Source organism: Lissotriton vulgaris, chromosome 12, assembly GCF_964263255.1.
Source record: "Lissotriton vulgaris chromosome 12, aLisVul1.2, whole genome shotgun sequence".
NCBI classification, from domain to species: domain Eukaryota; kingdom Metazoa; phylum Chordata; class Amphibia; order Caudata; family Salamandridae; genus Lissotriton; species Lissotriton vulgaris.
The window spans coordinates 407847202-407860469 of NC_141700.1; the positions used below are offsets into that span (position 1 = coordinate 407847202).

Genomic DNA, 13268 nt, shown 5'->3' on the forward strand with positions numbered 1-13268 from the left:
TACCCTAGTAAACGTACAATTACCTGCTTGTTTTCTCTGCAGGACTGATCTTATCTGTAAGTATTTAAAGAAATCTCTGTTCCAAATTGTATAGCTGTTGCGCCCTTTCAAATGTTATTAACCCTGACTGATCCATGATATCTCCAATTGTACTAACCCCGAGAATATCCAACCGCCTCATCACTTGATCATGGAAGACACCTGGGAGAAGTTCATATATAAAGGGGTATAGAAATTCATTCTCCCTAATTTAATTTTCTTCCGGATGATTGACCAAACTGAAATGGCCGCACCCAGCACCTTGAACTTCGTTCTTTTATAGTAGTTTAACTCCTTAAATGTAAGAAGTCCCTTGTTAGAGTCCAAAACCAGCAGATCATATATAACCGGAATGCCAGCGTTACCCCTCCAGATATCTTTCATATTCCCACCGAGGAGTCCTTTACAATACTGAAGGACTGAAGCAAAATAATATGCCTTAAAGTCAGGTACTGCAATGCCCCCCGTTCTTTAAAAAGTGCCAGGATCTTTATGGATCTTCGACTTCTACCCTTGGCCCATATGAAGCGATTACAAATCCCCTCTATTTCCTTAAACCACTTATTGGTAAATAATAAAGGAATCGTACGGAATAAATATAAAATCTTCGGCAGAAACTGCATCTTTATAACATTGCAGCGACCTAGAACTGTTAAGTGTAAATTGTCCATCCTATCCAAGTCTAGTTTTGCCTTTTTGATTACTGGGGTCAGATTTTCTTCCACAACCTTAGATAGGTCGGATGTTATAATAACGCCCAAATAGACCGCGGACTCTATAACTCTCTCATCATGAATAGTAACGAATTGATTTGCTACTATGTGTTTTCCCTTGGTTTAATTTGTACCCTGACAGAAGACCATATTTTTTAGCCTCATTCTCAATTTCCCCTATCGCTATTATTGGTGTTGATGATGTGATTGCTAAATCATGTGCGTATCCCAATATTTTGGTCTCATATCCATCCAACACAATTGGGCAGATGTTTTTATTTTTTTCTATATATCTAGTAAATGAATCTATATAACAGGCCAAGAGTAGAGGGGAGCAAGAGCATCCTTGCCTAGTCCCACATTCGATTTTTATTGCCTCTCAGCTCCCCCCCCCCCCCCCCCCCCCCCCCTCTCTGTCTGATGCTCGGACTTTTATAAAGGGCCTTTAATGCTCCTATACATTTTCCCAAAATTACATTTATTCATTGTTGCCCACAGAAAACCCCACGAGGCAGACTTGCCAGAGGGAATGTGGTTTTGATTGAGGAGTGATTTTGCCCAGTCTCTGTATGTATTTTAAGAACCTGCTTATGAAATTGGTGTGACTTCCTATTTGACTACACAGCTAGTTTGAGTGTAAATCCAGAGATAGGATGCAGAGGCAGGCTCAGGATGTTGGACATCCCCTTCCGAGGTAAATGTTTTGTGAAGATGAAGATATCTGCTTGTATTCCAGACCTACACTCCTCTTCCTCAGTAGCTTTGCCTGCTGGACGTATTGCTACTCAGAAGTGCGCTACACATGCTTATACCTTCTCTCCAGTGCATCTTTATTTATTTTGTGGATAAATTAAGTTGTGATTTGTACATTTCCACATTTGACTGAAAAATGTGCACCCACACTGTGCGGTGTGGTGGGTTTTTAGCACTTTAAAGCAGCTAAATGTATTAAAACAGTACATCCACTTGAAAATATTAGCATTGTAATACAAACGTATGTTGAGTGATGCTGTTATTTAGGGAACTAATTTCGCTTTTTAACTCCATATGCTGTCACCCTGCAGAAAATTGTGCCTGGAATTTATTCCAGTTAGAACTGTACCCAGGTTATACAGGACAAGTGATCCCCCCTCCCCACCTTTTTGATTAGAAGTGGAATTTATGAATGACAGCCCGGTGAGTCTCAAAATAACACTTATGTGTTTTTTGCTTTTAAAAGCAAATCTAGATAAACACAAACATTTCTGTCTGTATTTATCTCTAAAAGTAAAAACGGAAAACTGAGCCTTAATTATTATATCCAGTGCTTAATTTGTAAAAGAATAAGCGCCAAGGCCCAACGTTTTGCTCAGAAACCGCAGGCCACCGCTATCGAATGTCGGGGGTTCCGAATACCACTGCTGTGGTCTTGATTCCACCTCCGGTTCCTTTCATCCGCTTCCAGACATTCCCGGTCACTTTATTTTACTCATGTATTTTTGCAAACCGCTTTTTTCTTTTCTTTCTTTTTTTCTTTTTCTTTCTTTTTCTTTCTTTCTTGCTCAAATTAAGTACTTATTATGTCATTGAGCATAATTGCAGCATTCTGCATGAACACCGGACAACCCCTACTGTTTTCGTGGCAGCCGCTCTGTTACTGTTTTCATGCAGAACAAAGAGTACTTGATTTTACTCAACTTTTTGTCTTTTCGCGGTCTTTGTCAGGTTTAAAAATAAAAAACAAACTTTCATATGTGTAAATATGGCTAATGCGTATGTCATTATCTAACACTCTTTTCATTGTTTGTTTCTTCGCAGTTTATAATAGACCAGCTCTACAAGTGAACCTGCTTCGTAAATGTGGCTGGCAGTGTCCTCTTCTTTGGCATGCGATTTGTAAGGATTCTTCTGATTTTCAAGAAAGTGACTAACCGCGTTGAATTGTAATCGAAATAAGTGAGTTCATTAATAAATCATAACCCATCTTGAGTATATTTGCTGTATAAGTAGAGTTTAAGGGTGACAACAGTTCACTACCATATGGTAAAAACCTTTTTGTTTGCATGACTCAACATTTGAATTTTTAAGCATTGTAATGTGTTCCATCATGGGATCTTAATAGTTCTGTGTTTGTGATGAATCCTTAAACACTTGTCACCAAGGCTCATCGTTTCTAACTGGAAACAGGCTGTCTATATAGCGGCAACATTTTAGTTGTATTTTTTTTTTTACCTCTTATTAAAATGAAAACAATACATCAAAAGCCCACTCGAAATTCAAAACGATTGAAAATGCATACAGTAGGTTTGCTGCTCGAACTTTTAATTTTTCACCCTTTTTAGAGAAAAATGAAACGCAGCTGTTGTCTTGGATAAATCCCGTTAAACCAAGAAACGACTGCACTGTCACAATTTTTTGTCAGCCAAGGAAAACCACAGTCTACTTTACAGTGGCAGTTGAAACTTAAGTTTTCTGTTTTATTGAGAAGAAAAAAAAACTGGCTAACCTTTTCATCTTTATTCGCTGTAAAAGTAGTGTTGTGGGGAAACGGCTTGCTTCGATCTGTTTTAAATACCTCAAGAAGCTGTTTTACGTCGGTTTTATTTCCAAAACTAGAGCTATGTACAAGTACATTTTGGTTCTTTGGGGAGCTACTCCTGTGGTTCACCTCAAAAGGCATTTTTGCAAGTAGAGACCACTGTCCCTGAAAGACAAATTTGGGGAGTTTGAGGAGGACGGGGAAAAATAGTAACCCAACAACCCCTCCTTCCCCCGCTTTCGTGCACATTCCCCTCCGCCGCCGGTACAATAGAAGTGCAGGGTAAATGATCTAGAGCTGCCTGTGGTGCACCCATTCATAGCACAGGGTGTCGTCCGCTCTTACCCCAGCAAAGGTAGGGTAGTAAGTATGTCACGGGACCTAAACCCTGTGGTTGGCTACTACCTGTGGTTCCTTTAATTCAAAGAACATGGCTGGCCAAGCTCGCAAGTCGTCTTCCAGTTTATCATCTCTTCCTCATTCGCACCTCTTCTACAACTGCCCATTCTGAATCATTCCTTAACCACGCTGCATATGTAGAAGTCATGGGGCTAAGCCACTTAATTGCTACTCGCCGCTTCGCCAACAGGCCTACAGGGACCAACTTTCTGCTCAATTATTTTCTTTGCTGGAGAGGTAATCAAGCCCCACAAAACTTGGCAGATCTCAAAACGGTATCGCTCATCCCGAGGCTCTATTCAGGTTTTGCAATACCTCCTGCCAGTAAGGGGACGGAGAAGGACAAGACCATACCATTAAATATGTGGGGGAACAGAAAAGGACAAGACTTACTATATGTATAAAATCCGCTGTTGTGCGCGCTCAGCAGGGTGGTCAAGTCCTGCAAGGTTTGCGGAGTAAGGTGGGTTTAGTGTACAAAATTGTATTGCAGCAGCTTGAAGCGGGCATTGGAGCAGACTGTCTGCACTCCTTAGTATACCCCTAACCATTCCCCAGCTATTATGGGGTCTCCCATTATTTCCTCCTATATGGTCTGCACGCGGAGCGTTGCTGGCGTTAAATCATTACGCAGCACCTTGTAAACGTGAGATCAGTCTACAGATATGAGCTATATTTAGTAGTGTCGCTATGGAGTTGGAGCGGGGCGGCACGTGCTAGCCTTGGATGAAATTTTGACATATTGGAGGTAATGCCCCCCCAGTCATAAACTACCCTCCAGAATAGAGGTCGTCCATAGTATCAAAGCCTCTGTCCTTCCATCTCTGCACCAACATAGTTGGCACTTTGTAGGAAGGGTTGCACAAAACACAATGGCATGTCAGATGCGTAAGCAGCTGCCCAGCCCCCACCCCCAAGCCAGCAGACCATTGCTATTCAGCTACCAGGCGCATCTGAGCCCTCCTCTCACACCTGCCCAGGCCCCTTAAGGCCTCGCTGGGTGCACCCCAAATCATTCTCCTCCATCTTGTGAGTTGCAGCCTACCTGTGCCCCAGATTGCAGTGAGCAAAGTCCAGGAAGTGGTAAGGAGACATTCTAGTGCTGTCTCTTCCCAAGACAAAAAGTTGTTTAAAAAACGATTTTCACTTTCTGTGTTTACTGTCTATGCCTGTGGTTGTTACAGTTAAACATTGTAGTTTTAGCCTGCTTGTAATGGCATATTTTATCACCTGTGTGTTTTAAATTTGTGAATTTCCCTGCCCATGATTGCCTCCATTTAGTGTGTTGAATTGTGGGATTTGCCGTGCAACCTCTGTAAATTGTCCCTTTCATTCCTTGGTGACAATTCTGTTTTCCCTCCAAATTTCTCCTTTGCTCTGTGCTAAGACCTGTATGTTAAAACAGTGCACTCCCAGCCACCATTTTGTGTTCACAAACCAGTGAAACCAGCCCCCCCCCCCCCCCCCCCCCACCAACAGGGATTTTTTCTACATCAGAGAGTGCTTCTGTGAGCTGTTTAAACTGTGTTTTACTAGGGCCTGTGCACTTCGTTTTTTGGCCAGCAGGGGGAGTAAAGTTTTATTCAATCACTATTGTTTGATTTCAAGCTAGCGAGGCCCTTACCTGCTGAAGTCTAAAGTGTGGATTGAGCCTGTCTGTCTCCTAGGAGATTCTGAACAGGAGAAGCAGCTTCCAACTCCCTGGCCTGCAAACCTTGTCTGAGGTCGCTGGGGCCTTATCTGGTCTGCTAGTGGTTGGTACATGTCTACACTGATTGGTGGTTGTATCTGTTGTTTCTATTTGATTAGGGTTAATGTCCTCATTGGTTGGGTATTTGAGGGTTCTGATTGGTTTCTGGGTCTGTGATTCAATCATTGTAGGGTTGGGACTAGGGCTAGGGTTAGGATTTCTATTGGAAGTAGGGACTAGGGCTTCCTATGTTATTGGTTGTTGGGAGTAGGGTGGGACTAGGGCTAGGGTTTGACCTTTAATTGGAAGTAACGATTAGGGCTTCTGGTGTGACTGGTTGCTGGACTGGGTGTGGGACTTAGAGTAGGGTTAGGCTTTCTATTGGAAGTAGGGACTAGGGCTACCTGTGCCATTGGTTGCATGGACTTGTTTTGGGACTACTGGTAGGGCTAGGGCCTTTATTGGACGTAGAGATCAGGGTTTTTGAACTGATTGGGTTCTTGGACTAGGGCTAAGATTGGCTGTAAGGTCCTGGTCTCCTATTGGTTCTCAATTCAATTCAAATCTTTATTTCGATCATTAGAGATCATAAAAGATATACAAATAAATGCCACCATAAAAACGTTAAAAATGAGATCAGTATTTTAGGATTAAAAAATTCATGATTACAGTCTAAAAAATGAATACATTTTGGTTTAAGAACTAATGGTTCATGCAGCATTAGAGTACCTTATAATTCTTGCGCGTAATCTCCACATTGCCGTCAAAAATGTCGCCATTACAACCACAGTTGGAGCTGTTAAGTCTGTTTTAAGCACTCTGTAGGCTGGGGCGTGAGTTCGAAAGCCCAAGTTGCTTAGATAGGGGACCAGCCAATAGCTCCTGATTCTACTGTAGGCTCTGCAGAACAGTACCACATGCAGATCACTTTCCAGCTCATAGTTGCATGCTGGGCAGTTACCCAAATCCAAGTTACCGTCCCAGGATTTAGTAAGGGACCTCAAGGGAAGAGAACCGTATCTCCATTGCAAGAAGATCTTTCTTACATACACTGGCGTCATAGCGTCTAAGACGTACTCAGGACTGTAGGAGTCTTTTGCTTTGATAAACGTATCGGTTAGGGAACCTTCCCGGATTGAACTCCGAGATCTCTGGAACATAAAGCTGTAAAACAGTTTGGAAAGTTCTTTCCTCGGGAGCCTTACGGACATTGCTTCCGGATTACTCCATAGCTCTGGGACTCCGAGGGTCGTACACGTGTCCCTGATGTACTTCAGCCATGGGATTTTAGCCACGTGAATTGACCTGAGAAGCTCCTGCAATTCTCTTCTGTAGTGGGCCAAATCCTGACTGCTCCACAAACGTCTCCACTAGGTCAATGGTTTAAGGCCCAGTTCCTCGGTAATTGGTCGTAATGCCAAGTCCATTCTCAAAGGGAGAAGAGGAGTACTCAGGGGGAGAGCCGCCAGTTGTCTAATAAACTTGTTCTCTGCGACCTGTATAGTCTGTAGCGGTGTATGTCCCCATAACTCGGCCCCGTAGGTGATGCCTCCCCGAGCTTGGGCTTTGTAAATGTGTATGGCAGGGGCCAGTGGGCGAAGAGGAGATTTTTTGGCGATTCTTGTAATGGCACCAGCCCTCTGAATTAGTTTTGTAGTTGCCTTTGTTTTATGTGGCAGCCAAGATAGATTCTGATTGAGGGTTATGCCGAGATACTCAATTACATAGACTCTTTCTAGGGATGTGGATCCCAAGCAGGGATTTGGGCAGCTTTTGGGTTTATGATTGAGAATCATGAATTTGGTCTTGGAGGGGTTTATTTCCAATCCCCTTTCATTGCATTTATTGGTTCTAGATTTTAGGGCTAGTGTTGTGATTGGATAGTGTTAGGGCTAGGGTTCCCATTGGCTGAAGGGGGTCACCTGTTTACTAGGGATATAGAAAAGGCCAGGCTTAGGGCGTCTCAACCCGGGCGGCGAGGCTAAGGGCAGAGAGAACAAGGGCAGTTTCCCATTTGTGCCTGTTCGGGACTAGGGCCAGAAATTCTGCCCTTTTTATCATTTAGCAATACCCAGCCCATACCATCCACATCCAGAGCAACACATCGCACCAAATGTACACCACGCACAACACTATGCATAGATTAATATACCAGCATGCACTACAGACCCAACCAAACCACATCTACACACCCTACTATCCCAACTACACACATATCCACCATCACCTACAAACAGTACACAACTCTATCCTATACTACTAACCAATACACTCATCACTAACACAACACCAATCAACACCATACATAACTACATCCCATTCAGACACTCTCCCTGCTGTAATTAAACCTACCAGACCTTCCATCAGTTGTCCAACAAACACCCTCCTCTCCCTTCACATAATAACGCTATCGCACAACACACACACTACCACACTTTGTAACTCTTGCAACACATATACTTTCAATGTAATTATGGATCTGCATATTTATCACTTCTTGTAATTTAGCATTTCCAATGCACTACCCTATTTCTCAGCCTATACTTAGCTCAATATATCTTCTAGCCCAACCTTCTGATTAATCTCAAATTTCTTCTACTTCTCCTTCCAACGCAATACCCTATCTCTCATCCACTACATCTATCAATATATCCTCTACATCCACTCTTTCATTTATTCCAAACACCATACCACTACTATGATTGCCAAAATAACCCATTCTAGACTCTCTCCTACTTTACCCCTCCTTGTATCATCTGACACCTTTTACTATACTGATACCCTAAAACAAACCTTTCTAAACTCTTTCCTCTTAGTCCTCCCCTCCAAAATTCCTCTTTACTCATCCAAAAGCCTCCTCCCATTACTAAGACCTAAAAATACAATAAAATCACTCTTTTGTCCTTCCCCTATCCTTTTCAATCGAAATTAAGACTAACATGTTCACTTCTCAAATTCCATATTAAACTATACTAATTTACTACCCAAATAACTGAATAACATATCCACTACTCAAATTACTTCATATTTTTTTACTATACTAATTTTCAACAGTAATCCTTTATGGGTTCCGGAGTGGCGTGCTACTCACCAGAAAAGCGATTTAACACCCATCAGGGTTAAGAAGTACTATATGAATGCAAATCTTTCTTCCCCTTTTATCCCTCCTCCACCCTTCTCACTCCAAGTAACTGACTAATATCCACCAGTGAAATTACTCCATATTTCACCATATTAATTCACCACTAATCCTTTGTAGGCTTCCTGAATAGCGTGCGTCAACAAGCGCTATATAAATACAAACCTTTGTCCTCCGCTATCCTTCTGCTATCGTTCTAAATCCAAATAACTGACTAACCTGTCCACCACTTAAAATGTACTTGCATGTTTCACTATACTAATTCAACACTAATCCTCTATGGGTCCCAGAGTAGCGTACTACTCGCCGAAAAAGCGCTTCAACGCCTCGTCAGTGGTAGTAAGCGCTATATAAAAGCAATTACAATACAATATAGGAGAGTGTGGTGGGGACCTGCTACCCACTCATTAGCAGGACTAGCAAGAAACGCTCGTCGTGGTGTCCCTTAGGAACTGTATTTTGCAGTTGTCTTCCGGAGCAAGCCAGTAAACCGCATGCTGCAAGTGTGCCTCCATGTAGTAGATTTCAAGATGTAAAACTGCAACGCCTCCATGGCCCTGTGTGGTCTTTAGTGTGGCAAACTTAACCCCCCCACGTTTCTGTCCCCAGAGTAAATCCGCGATAGGGCTTTCTAAATTGCGAAAGTCGAGGCTGGGGATCGCGTACAGGGTGCTCTAGAGGACATAGAGGCATCGTGGTAGTAGGACCATTTTTACAATGGCTATCCCGCCTATAGAGACAGAGGTAGATCTTTCCAGAATCAGATCATGGCACAAACCCAACCCCCCCTGCATCACCCTCCCCACATTGAGCGACATATGTTGGACCTGTATAGTTCAAGAGGACCCCCAAATACCGAACATTGGCAGTCGTCCAGGGGAACCCCGACCTAGAAATTGCTTTAACTGGTATCCTCACCAATTTCCCCAACAGAACTAGTATAGACTTATCCGGGTTAACAGAGACCAGAGAGCTCTATATACCCATGCATGACATTAAGTAGAATAGTAACTGAGTAGGTTGGTTGCCACAAATATACCAGGGCGTTGTCAGTGTAGAGGGAAACCACATGGTTGGTCTCCCCCAGTGTTATCTCCCATGGGCCCATCTCTCCTCGCAGCGCTGATGCTAGGGGATCGTTGTTGAAGGCAAACAGGAGGGCCGAGAGAGGGCACCCCCGCCAAGTACCCCACCTCAACCGAAAGGGTTGAGGTACCACTCAACCTGAACGCACCCTGGCGTAGAGGTCAGAATATAGAAGGCAAATCTAGGGCCCAACCCATTTGGTGCAACACACACCATAGGTAGTCCCAATTCAGAGAATCACATGTTTACTTCATGTGTAACAGTGCCAGGAAATAGCATCATCATGGAGCTATGGTGCATGGTATATGCGGGCCAGCCGATGTAAATTGTAAAGGGTATTGCGCTGTGGAATGAAGCAAGATTGCTCTGTATGAATTAAGACGTGTAGCTGAGGAAGTAGATGTGCTGCGAGCACCCTGCTAAGAAGTTTCACACCTGTGAAGGAGCGGTATGGTTCGTAAGGCTGAAGCAGCCATCTGGTCCCTACTGGGTTTTGGCACCATTACAATCAATGCTCCCGCATTGTGGCCCGTAGGCTACCGATGTGCTGGACCTCTTCATACACTTCCAGGAGTCTGTCTTCCACAATATCAGAATATTTATGATAGAACTCTATGGGCAGACCTCCACTACCCCAGGTTTTTGCGGTTTTGAGGAGTCTGACTGCTGCAAGGAGCTCCTCTCTAGAGAATGGGCCATCTAGGATTTCTCTGGTATCTGGGTTGACACTTGGGAGGGGGCTGTCTGCAGGAAATTACCATAACCTGTCAGAAGGGGGATACAGTAGTTCACTATACTGTTGTGTATTTCCTATAAACCTATATAGGATATGCACGTTTAGACAACCGACTGTGGGATTTGTGTCCAGACTGATTCCAGACAACCCCACTGGCTATGTTCGCTTGTATACCAGCTAGCTCACAGTGCCACTGTAAACTCCTCTTACCAAGGAGAGAATAGTTCTTGGCAATTCTCGAACATGACAACCCTGTCCCATCAGGGATCGTGGAAAAAGTACAGTACTTTTCGCTCACTTTGTCTCGGAGAGAGATACACAGAATAAACAGTGGGTACGTTTTTCAATAAGCATTTATTGAACCAGCGTTATTCTAGTGTAAAATAGGTGTGCTGAAACAACCATTAGACAGAAATATATATAAATGATTATAAGCCCCAACGGAGTAAAAGGATGGTAGATTCCCACCATAGTGCTAAAACAATTAATACAAGCAGGTACATAATTACTTTAAGTTCATAATGCGTACTCCTACGATGCGACCCTAACTACATGTACCTAAGTGTACCTAGCGTGTATGTAGGTGTAGAGCCAAGAATCCCCCTACGATGAAGCCAACCCCATTACATTAATAGTGAGAGCCTGAGGGACCCCGTCTTGGTCTCGGGATGGACACCCCGCAAGGGATTTCAAACTAGTGTGAGCTGGAGTGTCTGCGTGCAGGAACCTCAGCGTCTCGCGTCAGTGTGTCAGCATGGAAGTCTTTCTCCTCTGCATGCCTGTCAAAGATATGGTGTATATATACCCAAAAGGTACCCTCCGGGGATTCTACCTTGCTGTGTCATGTTGGTCGTGGATGACGGAAGGGATGACCCTTATACATAGTTATTATGCAGAGGATCGTAATCCTGCTGTGATTCTGAGAATCTTAATGCATAATTAATGAAACTAGTGTTCGGGGAAAACCACACATCATCTTATGCAGTGCTTAACAAGGTAAAAGGTCAAGTAGTGTAATGGTACGGTAAATGTAGGTGAAGTGTCAGGAGACTGCTCTGGCCTATATTGGGGTACCCTATGACACAGAACATACGCATGGCATAGATGGGCATGGAATACCTCATTAATTGCTCTCTGTGTGCAGACCAAGGTTCCTCTGTCATTATATAAAGCCATTATGTGGGACCTGGGGGACTCTTGCCAGACCAATCGTACCAGCAACGCTCCCTTTTTACCACTCTCCATTTGTAATCTCTGGCGATTAGCCATATGTGTGTTTTTCATGTTTGTGCCTGTCCTCCTAGTAGCTCCATCCTGCCCTCATGCCAAGCTTAGATATTTCGCGGGCGAGAAAGTAGCAGTGCCTCCAGTTCCTTCAGTTTTATTCGTACTTGCGCATGTCACAACTTCAATTGCTGGCAAACCCCCTTAGAACGTTTTAATGCAACCCCCCTGCAGGACAATCTTCATCGCTTACCAGTCAAAGGCTCTGTTGCTTGCTGAGCCCCAATTTTCTAACGTGTACTAACGTGTTATTTACAGTCGCTGCAAACAGGGGGTCCCACCATGCCTCCGCACGGAGGTGCCACAGCAGGATCACTGGGTGACCAGGCTTGCCCCTGAAACTATGTAGGACTGTGGAAAGGTCCGAAATGTATCACCCCAAATAGGCCACCTCTGTAATGTAAAGTGCTATTTCGACAGAGACAAAACAGTAATCAAGTAGACTATGGATTCCTGCAGCAAGGGTACAGCAGGAGAATAACCTCTTCGTTGGGCGCCTATCTCTCCAGACATCATGTAGGTGAAACCTTGCAGCATATCCCAGAGCAGACTGGTCAAGTGGGGTTTAGTGGGACCTCTGAGGGCACAGGCCCTATGTGCTTGTTCAAATGGAAAAAATATATATATCCTGTGCACCAGTTCATCCTGGGAATTGTAAATTGCCACAAGTAAGTTCGCCGGGGATAGAGCTGTATCTGCTGCCCTCGCTGATTCTCTGCGGTGCTAGACAGATCCCCCTCCCGGGTGGGGCCCTCTGGAGATCAGTTTGTGTGTAGTTTGATTTTGTTCATTTGAGCAGGTTTGGTTCCCTTGTCTTCTACCATTGTGGGAAAAGGCTTTCACCGGGCAGGTAGGTCAAGGATCATGGCCTGAAGGTTAATCACCTCAACGGCCCCCCAGCTTAGGCTCAGGAGAGGAACACTGCCCTGGCCTGACAGTACGGTACAAAAGGGGGTGGTAATGGACGGAGCATCTGAACCAATCAAACACTCACACCCAGTCAAAAGATCTGGGTTTAATCCATCACCGTTCTTTAGCCCACTCTGCCACCCCAGTTCAGACATGGCTATATGCAAATCAGTCTGACCCTGTGCTCATGGGAACAGTCCAGCCCGAACTTCCAAGCCATGCCTTCCCTGGACCGGAAACAAGCTTCCGAGGACCGGTTTCTGGCATTCCAGCCGTCTTCAGCCCGGCTTGCTTGAATCCAGTGGCAAAGCGAGCAAGGGAGTCACGTCTGAGCATACCCTGCCACACTTATGGCGGCCAAAAGCGGCACAAAAGGGGGTGGTGATGGACGGAGCATCTGAATCAATCAAACACTCACACCCAGTCAAAAGATCTGGGTTTAATCCATCACTGTTCTTTAGCCCACTCTGCCACCCCAGTTCAGACATGGTTATATGCAAATCAGTCTGACCCTGTGCCTCATGGGAACAGTCCAGCCCGAACTGCCATGCCATGCCAAGTGTGGCAGGGTATGCTCAGACGGGAGTCCCTTGCTCGCTTTGCCACTGGATTCAAGCAAGCCGGGCTGAAGACGGCTGGAATGCCAGAAACCGGTCCTCGGAAGCTTGTTTACGGTCCAGGGAAGACATGGCTTGGCAGTTTGGGCTGGACTATTCCCATGAGGCACAGGGTCAGACTGATTTGCATATAACCAT

The 13268-nt window shown here is 44.5% G+C and overlaps 1 protein-coding gene across 4 annotated transcripts in view; it reads left to right on the top strand.

Moving 5' to 3' along the window:
- The window catches only part of CHD9 (chromodomain helicase DNA binding protein 9), a 2197083-nt gene that overhangs the window by 125205 nt on the left and 2058610 nt on the right, over positions 1-13268 (top strand). For all 4 annotated transcript variants that reach the window (XM_086945174.1, XM_086945175.1, XM_086945176.1 and 1 more), the window contains exon 3: positions 2550-2687. The gene's annotated coding sequence lies outside the window, so the exon portion shown is untranslated. The remainder of the gene's footprint in view (positions 1-2549; positions 2688-13268) is intronic.